The following is a 12,227-nucleotide window of genomic DNA, read 5'->3' on the forward strand; positions in this document are numbered from 1 at the left end:
CAGTGGGACTCTGATTAAGGAGTGGACACGGAAGCAGATAATAGTTTTTCAAACTTTATCTGGACACTTGGAGAGAGGTACAAAGTATATTGATGTGGTATCTGAAAATTTAAACAGAATGTATGGTTTCACAAAGGCATATAATTTTATCACTAAATAAGTCTTTAATGTACTCCACTAGCACATTAATAGATCTGACAACATCACACATTTGGGAAATATGGCATGAAGATGACCACAATGTCTGTCCTTTAAACACAACATTGCAACATACATGAAACATCAGTCATACAGTTGCATTCCACCTCGTCCACCTAACTACATTTCCAGCCAGTCTGCTAGCTTAATGAGCCATTAAGGGCAGAAACATTAACTTGCTGAACACATAAAATTATCTCTAACCATGTCGATATCTCCACAAATAACAACAAGAATGACATGCTCAACTTAGCATAAATGACTGAAAAGATATGCTTACATTCGTCACGAATGCACATCTCACTCTTTTACTGCCTGCAGCAACTAGCAGAGCAGACAATCTCTCAATTACCATCTGGCACTGAGATAATTCCATAGACTGAATAAAATACATTGCGAGTGGTTTGTGGACTCACATTTTGAAGCTTTGAGTTTGGCATTTTGACCCTCACCATCTTGGGTTTTTTGAGCCAGAAGTGATGAGAAGTGACCATATTTGGACGAGAGGGTGTCGCTGATTCTAATGCTAGCTGTTAGCCTGGTTAGCATGGTTAATTTACAGCAAGCCCTTAGGAACAGTGCCAGGCTTTGAAGCCAATTTGACATAGTTGCCAAACTGTGTAGGCCTACGTCACGTGATGCTATTGGGCCCAAAAAGACTTGTTCCCACAGACCTACATTATGAAAGAGATGACTGTAGATCAGCAGATTATTTTTTTTGAGCATCACAACCTCTGTGACATTCACTATCAGAATTTGGTCCATTCCGTCTGATCAAATTTCGAAAGTCAAGAAGAGCCACACGATTGAATTGTTTTATCCCCATCCAAGTTAGCTGGGGGGCTAAACTGGAAGTTTGCGGTCCCTCCAGCAGAAGTCTCTACTGAGCATGCTCCGGGTATTTCTTTACAGCGGGACATGACTTTTTTGGCTTCATATGCCACTGAGCATCTTTTATAGAAATGAACAGGGCCCGGTCTCTGACACTGTATCCAGTTCTCTTTATAGATCCATGATTTACAGTGTGAAATTTTTTCAATTTTCAATTTTTTTTATTTTGATTATGTTAAGAGAAAAAAACATATAAGCAAGAAAACATATTATCAAAATCCCCACTAACAATTCAAATAAGGCATCTCGTGTTCGAAAAGGATCCCTACCCCCTTTTTTTTCTTTTGCTTTGACAATAAACTTTTATGATTGATATGAAAACTCAACTATCCGCCACCAGTGTCCATGAAAGAATGCAGGTTTAAGGCACTTCCGCATTGGCTTCACTTTTTCTGCCCTCGCTGAAAGAACAGGAAATTTTTGCTGTTCTGCTGTCTTTGGTAAATTTGCTTGAAATTGATAAGCTGTAATAATTTCTTCTAAATGCAGTCCATTTGTTCACAGTATAGATAGCAGACTAGAGGATGAGAAAAAACATTAAGCTTTTTATTTTCTTGAAATTGTTAACCATGACAAGATCAAGTAAAAGTGAAGGCCACTGAGATGCGCCAGCCACTTTGGTGGATGAAAAAGATGCAAAGGCAGCTAGCAATCAAATCACAGTGTAACACTTACTGTAATTTAATGCCATGCCATGAATAGAATAAACACAGTGTTTGAAATAGTAGTAAGCCATGAATCAACATAACAGCAGATCTCCCCTTTCAGTGATCAATGGGTAGACTGCCTTTGATTCATTAGACCTGTTCAGTCGAATGACAGATGCTGATGGTTATAAACATGCAAAAGTATTTATTCATGGATGAATGAGTGAGGGAGTGCACAGTAAGAACCATATAAACAAGATAAAACAGGCAGTTAACAATTAAACCCTGCAATAATGCATATAAGTTAAAAATAAATATGCATTAAAGTCCGTGAAAACCATGAAACCCCTTCCAGTAGATTTATATTGATTTCAAACATGTAAAATACAAGGAACATTCCTATAAATGATGAGAAGTGCTCCTTGGCACCACGTAGGCTCTGTTTCAGATTCAGACATGATGCTTCCACTGAGAATTTCCATAACATTTACAACAAAGGTTGCAGGAGTAAAAGGAGTTATTGTATGGCTGTCACTTAATTTAATATAAACTGAAAGGTGCCCTCTGTTTTAGATTGTAGAATCAATATCAACATCTCATTTTCTGGTTTTCCATTTACCAAGATCCCCAGACCCTGATGGAGGTTGGAGCAACTTAATCAGCAGTTTAAGGAAAACACTTTTGCTCCTCTGGCTGACAATGAAGGACAATGAAGACAGCGGCTGTACCTCAAGCTGTGTGACTGGAGCCCAGTATGAGCCCGTATTTACATTTCAGTCAATAGAGTATTCACTCATCTGTTTGAATGACCTTGTAAAGTCAGTAATCCCTGCTTCACAATGAATAAATACATAAACAATGAAATTTCATCTGCTCGCAGTCACTCATTTCGAAAGAAAGTGAGACAAGAAAGGTAGAGAAAAAAAGAAAAGGGTGTATGACTCGGATTTCACGGTAATTCCCCAACTGATAAGTAATTGCACTCTCACATAGAGCGCAAGCACTGTTGTTTGTTACTACAGGGTAGTGGCTGTGATAATGGCCCAATCCATATTGTACTTGTGCAGCACACAGCAGGGCAATCAATGTGTCTGACCAATTACTGTGTTGCTTCTTATTGCATGCAGTATATGTTACATGTTCTTGACATGCACAGGAAAGCTAAAAAAAAACAGAGCTGTGAATGCAATCTGTTTCTGTGTATGTGTGTAAGCTGTTTTTTCACTTCACTATTAGTTCCAGCTCTGCAGAACACAAAGGCAAAGGGTACAGCAAATTTCAAAGAGCAAAAAGAAAAAAAAAAAAACCCTAAGAGATAAAACTGCTTCCAGTGTGCTCTGTCTGCCACCTGATGTTTTATTCAGTGATGAGTTCAGTTCACTTTACTCTGCTATAGTGATTTATATAGGGCCTGCTTGAACAAATGAAGGTTTTTTCCTCCTCAACACAAAGACAAAGACAGAAGGAGGAGAAAGCTATTTGCAATTTGGAGCATCAATAAAAATGCAAATAGTGGGAAACCATTTCTCAGCTGTGACAATGGAGGCGTTGTCATTGTAGCACCAAAAGACAGTGAGACGGATGGACCCACCCAACTCCACAACACAGATTTCTTTATCTTTAAACTGAAACACTCAGATAGGAGGAAGTGAATTTATTTCATTCTGCAAGTGTTGCTTTTTGTTAAGATGATAAGTCCTGTAAGTCTTTCACTCTGCCACGACAGTGACAAGAGCAGATGTTGAACTGACCTTCTGGTGGAGGTGTCAGTATTGCGTCAAGAGCAGGCCAAGGTCTGTCAATCAATCAACTGGCACACACAAGATGTCCTTGAAGAAAAAATCTAGAAGGACAGGCATGCTGAAAATGCCATCCTGCAAGAACATTTTGTCGATAAACCAAAAAGGATCCTCTTGTCAAACTTGTTCTGAGCATGTGTACTAATGTTCCCTAAACCCCTCCCCTGAACAGTGATTGCCCAGTCATAGCTTAGCAACCATACCTAGGCACTGCAGGCCTTTGGGATTTTGTCAACATGCTGAAATGGTGTGCAATGCGCTGTATTTAAAGAGTTTGTAGGGTGGTGTCCTTTTTTTAGCCTTTCAAATGGCTAAAAAGCAAGCGCAAAAGAGTCAGATTAGATTAAGTGAGCTGCAAATGTTAGCATGTACAGCTAAGTAGCTTTCTGTAACCCAGCGTAATTTCCAAAGCCAAGGAGCATTTCATTAGGTAGATTACATTTTAAAAAGCTCCCACTATCCACTATTTCCCCACTGTGTAGAAGCCAGTCCTGTTAACATAACATTAACGGTTTGGATTTGTGGAAGAACTATCCCGACCAGGTAGCATTACATTTGCCGAACACAACGGTCATTCACTCCAAAAGCCTTTTTTCTTGTAATGTTAAGTCAGGCAAGTCTGATTTTACATTTAATAGCTTATAATACTAATTTACAATAGTAGGTTTTGCAGCATTCATGCAATTAGTGAAACCAGATACAAACAAACTGTGTGTAGCTCCTTTTAAATTAACTACATCAGTAGTATTTTTTGGACTTCCGAATTCTTCTCACCGAATGAGACTTTGTTGTCACAAATTCCCATCATTCCATCCCATTCCCTATCTCCGACTCAGAATTACAACTTGGAGGCTGACGTCTAAACAATATGTTGTGAACATGGCATAAATAGCTGTACATTGCAATACGAGAATAATGCTACATCTGATATCATATACAGTATGTAGCGATCAAGTGCATTTAAGACCCTTTTTACTGGATTTTTATTTTGAAATAAGAGTCAGCTGGAAAGAGTAAAAAGCTTAATTAGCTATCTGGTTAATAACATCTACTAGTGACTGTTGTCATTTCAGTCAAAGTCGACAGTCACCGGCTACAAATGAGAAGGCTGCATTCGTCCTCACTGCTTATGAAATCAAGGACCCATTGTTTCAAACATTGCCAATAATTTTGATGGGAAATTCAGTGAAATTATGTGCTGTGCAAGAACGGGTGTACTCTACAAGTAGACAAGCCGCCTACTGCAATCAATCAGCCAGTCAGTGAGTTCTTGCAGGCCTTTCACTCAAACCTTTTTTCATATTTTTCTTTGAAAACAACACAAGTCCAGGAGTGAGCATTCACATAAGTATCTACCTATGGCACATATGGAGAAAACAAACACATTACTTCACAATACAGTTGCTGTATCAGCCTCTGATGGCAGTGGGGACAAAGCGAGCAGAGCAGCAAGACCTTGAGGCAGAGGTATTAAGAAGCATGTGAAGTCAATGAGAGTTTTTCTTTTCCCTGACTTGGTGTTTCCATGCTCGCTGATTCTCCCTCTGAGTGGAGTAAGTGCACAGGTAAGCTTCCAGTTTATTGGTCCAGACGGAGATGGAAGAAATTCTTGATCGGCTCTGACGTGCAGCCCAATGATTTTTTTTTTTTGTGTTTGTTTATTTGTTGTAGTTTTTTTGTGACTGTGCAAACAGAGAAGCAAACGTGGTCGCCTGCAGACACACAATCAGGTGTTTGTTGCCTCTTACTGAGATCAAAAGGTAAATATCATCCTTGGGGTGCAAAAGTTCTCCACTTATCCTGTTATTCTAAACCACCTGCCTGCAAAGTTTTGAATATTTCTCTGAATATCACATTGCTAAGCAGCTTATTAGACATTAACAACAACAAAGTCACGACTCCTACATCACCTCCGAAATATCACAGCATTCTATATGGTGAAACCTTCGTAAAAGACAGACACACTGGAGCACTCTTGACCCCCAAGGGAGTTTAGGGATTAAACATAATCTCTTTCATTTCTAACACCTTCCTGTCTGTTTCTTATATTTCTTGTAATTTCCTTCTTCCGCTCGTCAGTTTTTCTTCAGTCTGTGTGAGAGAATTTATTTATTTATGCATATGTGTGCAAAGATTTCTAACGTGCACAGACTACAAATCCTGCTGGAAACCCTACCTTTCTGTTGTCACAACTGTATGTGTGTGTGTGTGTGTGTGTGAGAGAAAGTACTAGTGTGTGTCCTCACTGGTTGGCAGTAATGCAGTAGAGTTTAGGCAGAGTGAATGATCACTCTGTTTATAGGGATTTGATTGCAACCCAGAAACCAGGCCACATTCTCCGTCTGTCAGCTGCCAGCGAGCAGCCTGGCGTCAACATTTTACTCCCTGAAACTCTGCCTTTCTTTTTTCCCTTTCCCTCTCAATGCCTCTCCCTCCTCTCTCCTAATTCTTTTCCCCGCTCCCCTCCCTTTCTAGACATTTTTTTTTATTTGTTGCCACCCCTCCCTCTCTCATTCTGTATGTGCTCTGATTTCCCTGGGAACTCAGCAGCAGCAGACGTCTACCTTCTCCCCTCAAAAAAAAACAAACAGGCTAACATTCTCACACTTCCTTGAATACACATGCACGCACGACTACGTTTATATTCACACATGCATGCATGCAGGTGTACTTGATTATTCCATGTGGAGTGTCTAGGAATGACGACGTCTGGATGTAATAACTTAAATATTTGTTTACTCTGAGCTCCCAGTTCCCTGGTATGTGGCAACATAACTTTATGAAACCAAATTAATTATCTCTGCCAGTTCCCACAGGACCGCAAAACACACTGCTCATCACAAATTTGTACAGAAGATTGGAATGTTAGTCCCCTCTGACCTGAAGTACTGTTTTTCCTTGTGTGTGTGTGTGTGTGTGTGTGTGTGTATGCAGCAATGTGTGTGTGTGTGTGTCATTCAGTGTGTCTGTGAGTGTGTCTATTCTCGGCACGCACGTATTATGCACAGAAACACTTACCGTGTCTTTCAGTGTGTGTTTGTGTCTGTCTGTCCACGCATTTCAAAAGATTTGAGCTTTTCTCACTTACATAGATGCAAAAAGGATTCTTGTGTATGTACACTGTAAGCATTTTGACTTTGTACAACTGTTGTCTCAACATCTTCCCAAGATGTCCTGGAATTAAGCAAAAATAGTACCAAAACTGAGAGTTGAACCGATGTTCTGAACATGACCTGACCCAGCGAGTTCAACAATGTTTTGATACCATCATGAGCGTATGTTTTAAGTAACTCAGTCCAAGAATATTTACAATAAATTTAATGTGATGAATACAGTACATATTTTCCAGTATTAAATCCTACAGTTGTACAGCTTAATGAATACATAAATTATAAAATGATCCAGCTGATGTCCCGGTCTGACCCTAATGTCTGCAAGCTTTTTAATATGTCACTTTCAAAAAAACCTTGATAATCAATGGAGTGTACAGTATGCACATCCATATGATTTTTAGTAATGCAAGACAAAGTGCAATCTTTCTAAGAGAAACACAGTGAGTCAATATTGAAATTCAACATTTTATTGATCAAAAGAAAGTCAGCAAAGAAGCAATATATTGCTGTTAAAAGAGTTAAAATGACTCAATCTTTACCTTTCCTTTACCTGAATATTGGCATCAGCCTCCATTAAAAAGGTGCAGTAACTTCTGTGATGAATGAAATGCTTTTGTGAATCACTTAATAGATAAATCTTCCAACTGAAATCACATTTAATCATCCCTCTTTGCAGTCAAAAATGAAAATGAAAAAAATGCATTTTTAATAGTTTTGTATTATTAGAATGAAGAAAAATATTAGGAATGCTCCTCTTTGTTTCAGCTGGCTGGGGGAAGGTACTGATTGTTGACAAAGTAAACAAACAGCTTCAAGTCATGTATGGACAGATATAGTTAGCATCTCACTAACAGGGATTTTGAAGAGCAATAACAAAATCAGCATCTAACGTTTCTGAAGTGATATTTCCAGGTATGCTTAGGCTACATGCTGTTTTATGTGCTGCAGCTGAGCTGCTAATTGGCTATCTAGCCTGCTAACTGACATTAGCTCAGCACTTTTCCTTGGTGAATGTCTGTTTGGTGTCTCATTCAACAAGCTTAGGTGCAGGGCAAGATGTGTGTTCATGTTTGTAAGCTAGATAAGAAGAAGACTTTTGCAGGAAGCTGATGTGGGTTGTTGTTCAGAGTCTGTGACTCTTGTGTTGTGTAGCAGGATGCTATCAGGCTCAGTGTGACTATCTGCTCTACTTATGATTGAACACCACGTTATTGCTTTACTCAAGATTTGATCTGTATCAAAATAATGACTCCAGCTACATAAACAGATGGCAGAATGGAAATAATGTGAAAATAGGGGACATCAATCATGAAATCAAAGATTTTAAAATATAAATTTCTGATTTTTTTTTTCTCAGAAGAGAACACATGACAAGGGATTCACGGAGCAGATATGTATGCTGTATTTAATTTCAGTTGAACTTAGTAACTCAGCATTCATTAATTAAGATAAAGCTGAAAACATCTCAAAAGTGTGTAAAACCCAACACTATTAAAATAACCCAATAACACACAGTGTTAACTTTATTGATGTCGTGTGTATTTGCATGTCTGTCTGTTTCTATACATGAGGTGTTATGCGATTCAGTGTCAGAGATGTGAATATACATGCAGCACCTTCACAATGTTCATGAAACATACACCTCCATCAAGTTCAACGACATCTCACACACACACACACACACACACACACACACACACACACTGCAGCCATCATCCACTCCTACTGAACCAGAAATAGGCATACATCCTTTCTCCGCTGTCTCAACACAACATTGATATACGAGTTAGCTGTGATGTGTGAGGTTAAGTACAAAGACAGTTGATGCTGACGGCGGCTCATGGTGGGCGGGGGGGGGGTTGCCGGGTGGGCAGGTAGGTAGAGAGGGAGAGGTTAGGAGAGTGGGTGTTGTGAATGATTCATACAAGCTACTCCCAGAACGGCTGCTGCTGTACTCAACACCAGCAGTGGGATATGATAGCGCACGTCTCTTGATGTAAAGAGTTTCTTTCTGCTCCCATGTTGGAAAGTTCAAAGTTATCGATTTGGCCAGAGAGCTCACTCAGAGTAGGTGTTCAGATACCTGGCCCACCAACTAATTTTATTTTTACGCAGCAGAGCGGGACCATCACTGTGCCCGCGCGGTGGAATATCACAAAAGAAACCCAACTTGTCTTCCTCGCATCTCCTGCTTTGTTTTTATTCATCTGCATTGTTTCCCACCTATGCTGGCCTTTTTTGTGCTCGTTCTCCCCACTCCCTCCCTCCGAGGCCGTGTATAGTGCGAGATAAAGAATAGCAGAGTCGGGTACAGAGGGTAGGCTGGCAGGATCACTGTTTATGGACGTTTGAGCCCAGTCTCTGAGAAAGGTAATTTCACGCTTGGCGGCGCTGACTCCAGTCCCAGCGTTGTCCCTGTGATTAATTAGGCTTTTTAAGCGAACAAACCAGGAGCCAGGTGAAGATGTTAATTATCCCACCATTATGCAGATAGAATATAGTCACGGGCTTGCAGCACTGGTTAGCACGCACACACAAAGGTTGACATACATCTACATGCACATGAACATGCACTTATATACAAATCTACATGTAAAAGAGACAGCGTGTGTAATGTTGTGAACAGCACTGACAAGAAAAACACAGTCTTCAAATCATTTCCAACATCCGCACTTCTATTACAGCTCTCTCTTGAAAAGACTGGGTTCACCTCTCTACCCTCCAGTAAGCAATCTTTTGTCTAATGTCATATCATTAGACAAAAGAAGTAACACTGCACTTACTTACAGTAAAGACCCAACACAGTAAAAAGTGTAATATCTGAGCCATCCAAAGTAACAAATAAGTATTATTTTATAACAGTTAAACTATACAGTGCAGACCTGAATCATCCACTCACAGTCATCATCATTATATAACAACCATAGGATATATCTGTCTAGATTCTTGCACTCTATATAAAATGGATGAATATGGATCTCACAGAATGCATTCTCCTCTGCGCTGTGTCCATCTTTTATTTTTGCCCATTTGCTTAGTTTTGGGTTTTTTTTGTTTTTTGTAAACGATTTCTATCTGGGAACAGCCATAGACTGTATGTAAAGATGGTCCTGACTCTTTTTGGAGTCAGGACCTTCCAAAGAAGGAGTGCAGGGTGTATCCTTTCACGCTCTGAAAACACCCCCCGCTACCTCGGGCCGAAGCTAACGCTAGCTTACTGGAAATACCGAGTGATGCAGACTTGTGGCAACATTAGCTAACTAACATGGCAGGTATCATTATCAAATTACATTAAAGTTAGTGAAATATTGCAACAATAGTCCAACACAGTGCGAGCCCTGGAGCCGGGGAGCAAACTGTCAATTATATCAACGCCCACATGGCAGAGCTACTGTTCGTCTTTATATCTTATTAATGGAGCAATAATTTCCAAAATAACCACTAGCAGACTCATTAGAGGGCCCAAATTAAGAGATTGAAACCATAATGACTCGTTGAAAAAATTTATTGGCTTAGTATTTCATGAGAGAAGTTGACACTCTTTGACTGGGAAATATATTTCGGCCCTAAACCATTCAGTGCTTTATAAACCAACAGTAGTATTTTGAAATCAGTTTGTTGACTGACAGGAAGCCAATGTAAGGATCTGAGAACTGGAGTCATATGATCCACTTTCTTAGTCTTAGTGAGGACTCGAGCAGCAGCGTTCTGAATCAGCTGCAGCTGTCTGATCGATTTTTTAAGGAGACCTGTGAAGACACCATTACAGTAGTCAAGTCTACTGAAGATAAATTGGAGCAAGCATCTAGTGACTGTCAGTGATATCCCACTTTAAGGTGCTTCCACATTGGCTGTAATTTCAAGCCATGGTTGTTGCCACATGGGAACAACTCTATAATGTCCATTCCAAATCCAAATTCAACTTACCAGCTGTTTCTGGAGCTCCCAATCATATCTTCATCAGTGGATAGTTTACTCAGTTGTCATGGAGATGACATGTGAGCTCACTAGCTGATATGATTTCTTTTATATCTTTATATCTTTTTTATCGAAGTTCATTCTTGATTTTTGCAATAGTCGTTTGACAAAACTGACAATCGAGCAACCTCCATCCAGTCTGAGGCAGTAACACATTACTTAGTGATGAGTTACAGTCATGTGATTATGTTTTCAGAGTAGTGTAAGGGATTACAATTTGAATTTCAGTAATTACATTACAGCTACTAACACTCGTAACACCTCATTACTTTTACTTTTCAGGGTCTGGCTTGTTTGCTGTCCAGTTGGGAGTTAAAAGGAGGATTCTTTGTGATGTGGGGAGGTGAAAGCTTAGACTTCAAAAGAGGGGAAATACATACTCAGAAGTTGTTGAATTTACATGTTTAGTGTTCTTAGCTGGCTTGCTATCATCAGCCACCAGTAAGGAATCACTTGGTTTTGTTCAGAGTTGGATGGTTTGTCTGCTAGTGTCTTGTTTTCTGTTACTACACCTGTTAAACACAGAAGGTGCAATGACTAATGTAAATAATTACTTTTGCTGTTGAGTATAGCAATGTAATTACTTTCTCCATTGGTAAAATGTAATGAGTAATGGATTACATTGCCCAACACTGATGATTAAGACTGTTTGACACAGTGGAAAGATTAAAAAAAATGCTTGTAAGTGGACATTAAGTTGCAATTGTTGTATCATACCACTGTTTCTAAGGTCATGAATGAACTTTGTTGCTTAAATTGACCTTTTTCTCACATTCTGTAATACAGTGTTGCTGAACTATCTTAAATAAACAAAACTTTTATTATGACCTGCTTTATATTTTGATTTATTATTGTGATGATTTGTTATCTAAAAGTTCTGATGTCTGACAGAAACATGATATTCCAAAACTTTATCTTGTAGAAATGTTACAGATTTTCCAAGAGCTCAATAACTTTGAGTCTTCACTTATGAGATATTCTCATGTCTGTCAAGATGAAAAGTCAGTATAACTTCTATTCTGACTTTGTGTGTGTCAAGACTAGCACGTGGGAGTAAAGTTTAAATCAATATTCAAGAACTTAAAAGATGAATGTAGCTCTAATGAGCATCATTCTGACTGTGGATCTCGAAGAAACAGGAATGTTGCTATTTTAAGAAAAACAAATACGTTTTCCACAACATGTTCTCTAAATTACAAAGGGAACAAAATCCTTTTTAGTGTGTATAACTAACAAACAACGTGTTAATGGTGTTGATCCAGCCATGTAGAGTGACCTTTCAAGAGAGTCCAGCTGGCGGTGGTGTGTTGTTTGAAGTGTGACTCTGCCTCTTGGTCTCTCTCAGTGTGAACTAGCAGCAAGCAGACATCAGACAACCTATTAAAGACTCAATTAGACAGTCTGCGTATTGGATTCCTGTGGCTATCTGTCCTATTGAAATACCATTACAGAGAGACAGAGAGGAGGAAAACGAGAGATAAAGAGCAGAAGATAGAGACAAACGCACACAGGCAAAGAGAGAAAGAGATAGACGGAGAGAGACGGATAAAGACAGAGGGGGAGGCTGAATGAAGCGCCTCTGGCATCAAAGAATGATTAGA

At 39.3% G+C, this 12,227-nt stretch overlaps 1 long non-coding RNA gene across 1 annotated transcript; it reads left to right on the top strand.

Moving 5' to 3' along the window:
• The first annotated feature begins 4,245 nt into the window (after window positions 1-4,245).
• Window positions 4,246-11,279, top strand: LOC121881260. The gene is made up of 3 exons (XR_006091733.1): window positions 4,246-5,100; window positions 5,207-5,295; window positions 10,909-11,279. It is a non-coding gene; the product is annotated as an uncharacterized LOC121881260 (long non-coding RNA).
• The last annotated feature ends 948 nt before the right edge of the window (window positions 11,280-12,227 follow it).

Source organism: Thunnus maccoyii, chromosome 16, assembly GCF_910596095.1.
Source record: "Thunnus maccoyii chromosome 16, fThuMac1.1, whole genome shotgun sequence".
NCBI lineage: Eukaryota > Metazoa > Chordata > Actinopteri > Scombriformes > Scombridae > Thunnus > Thunnus maccoyii.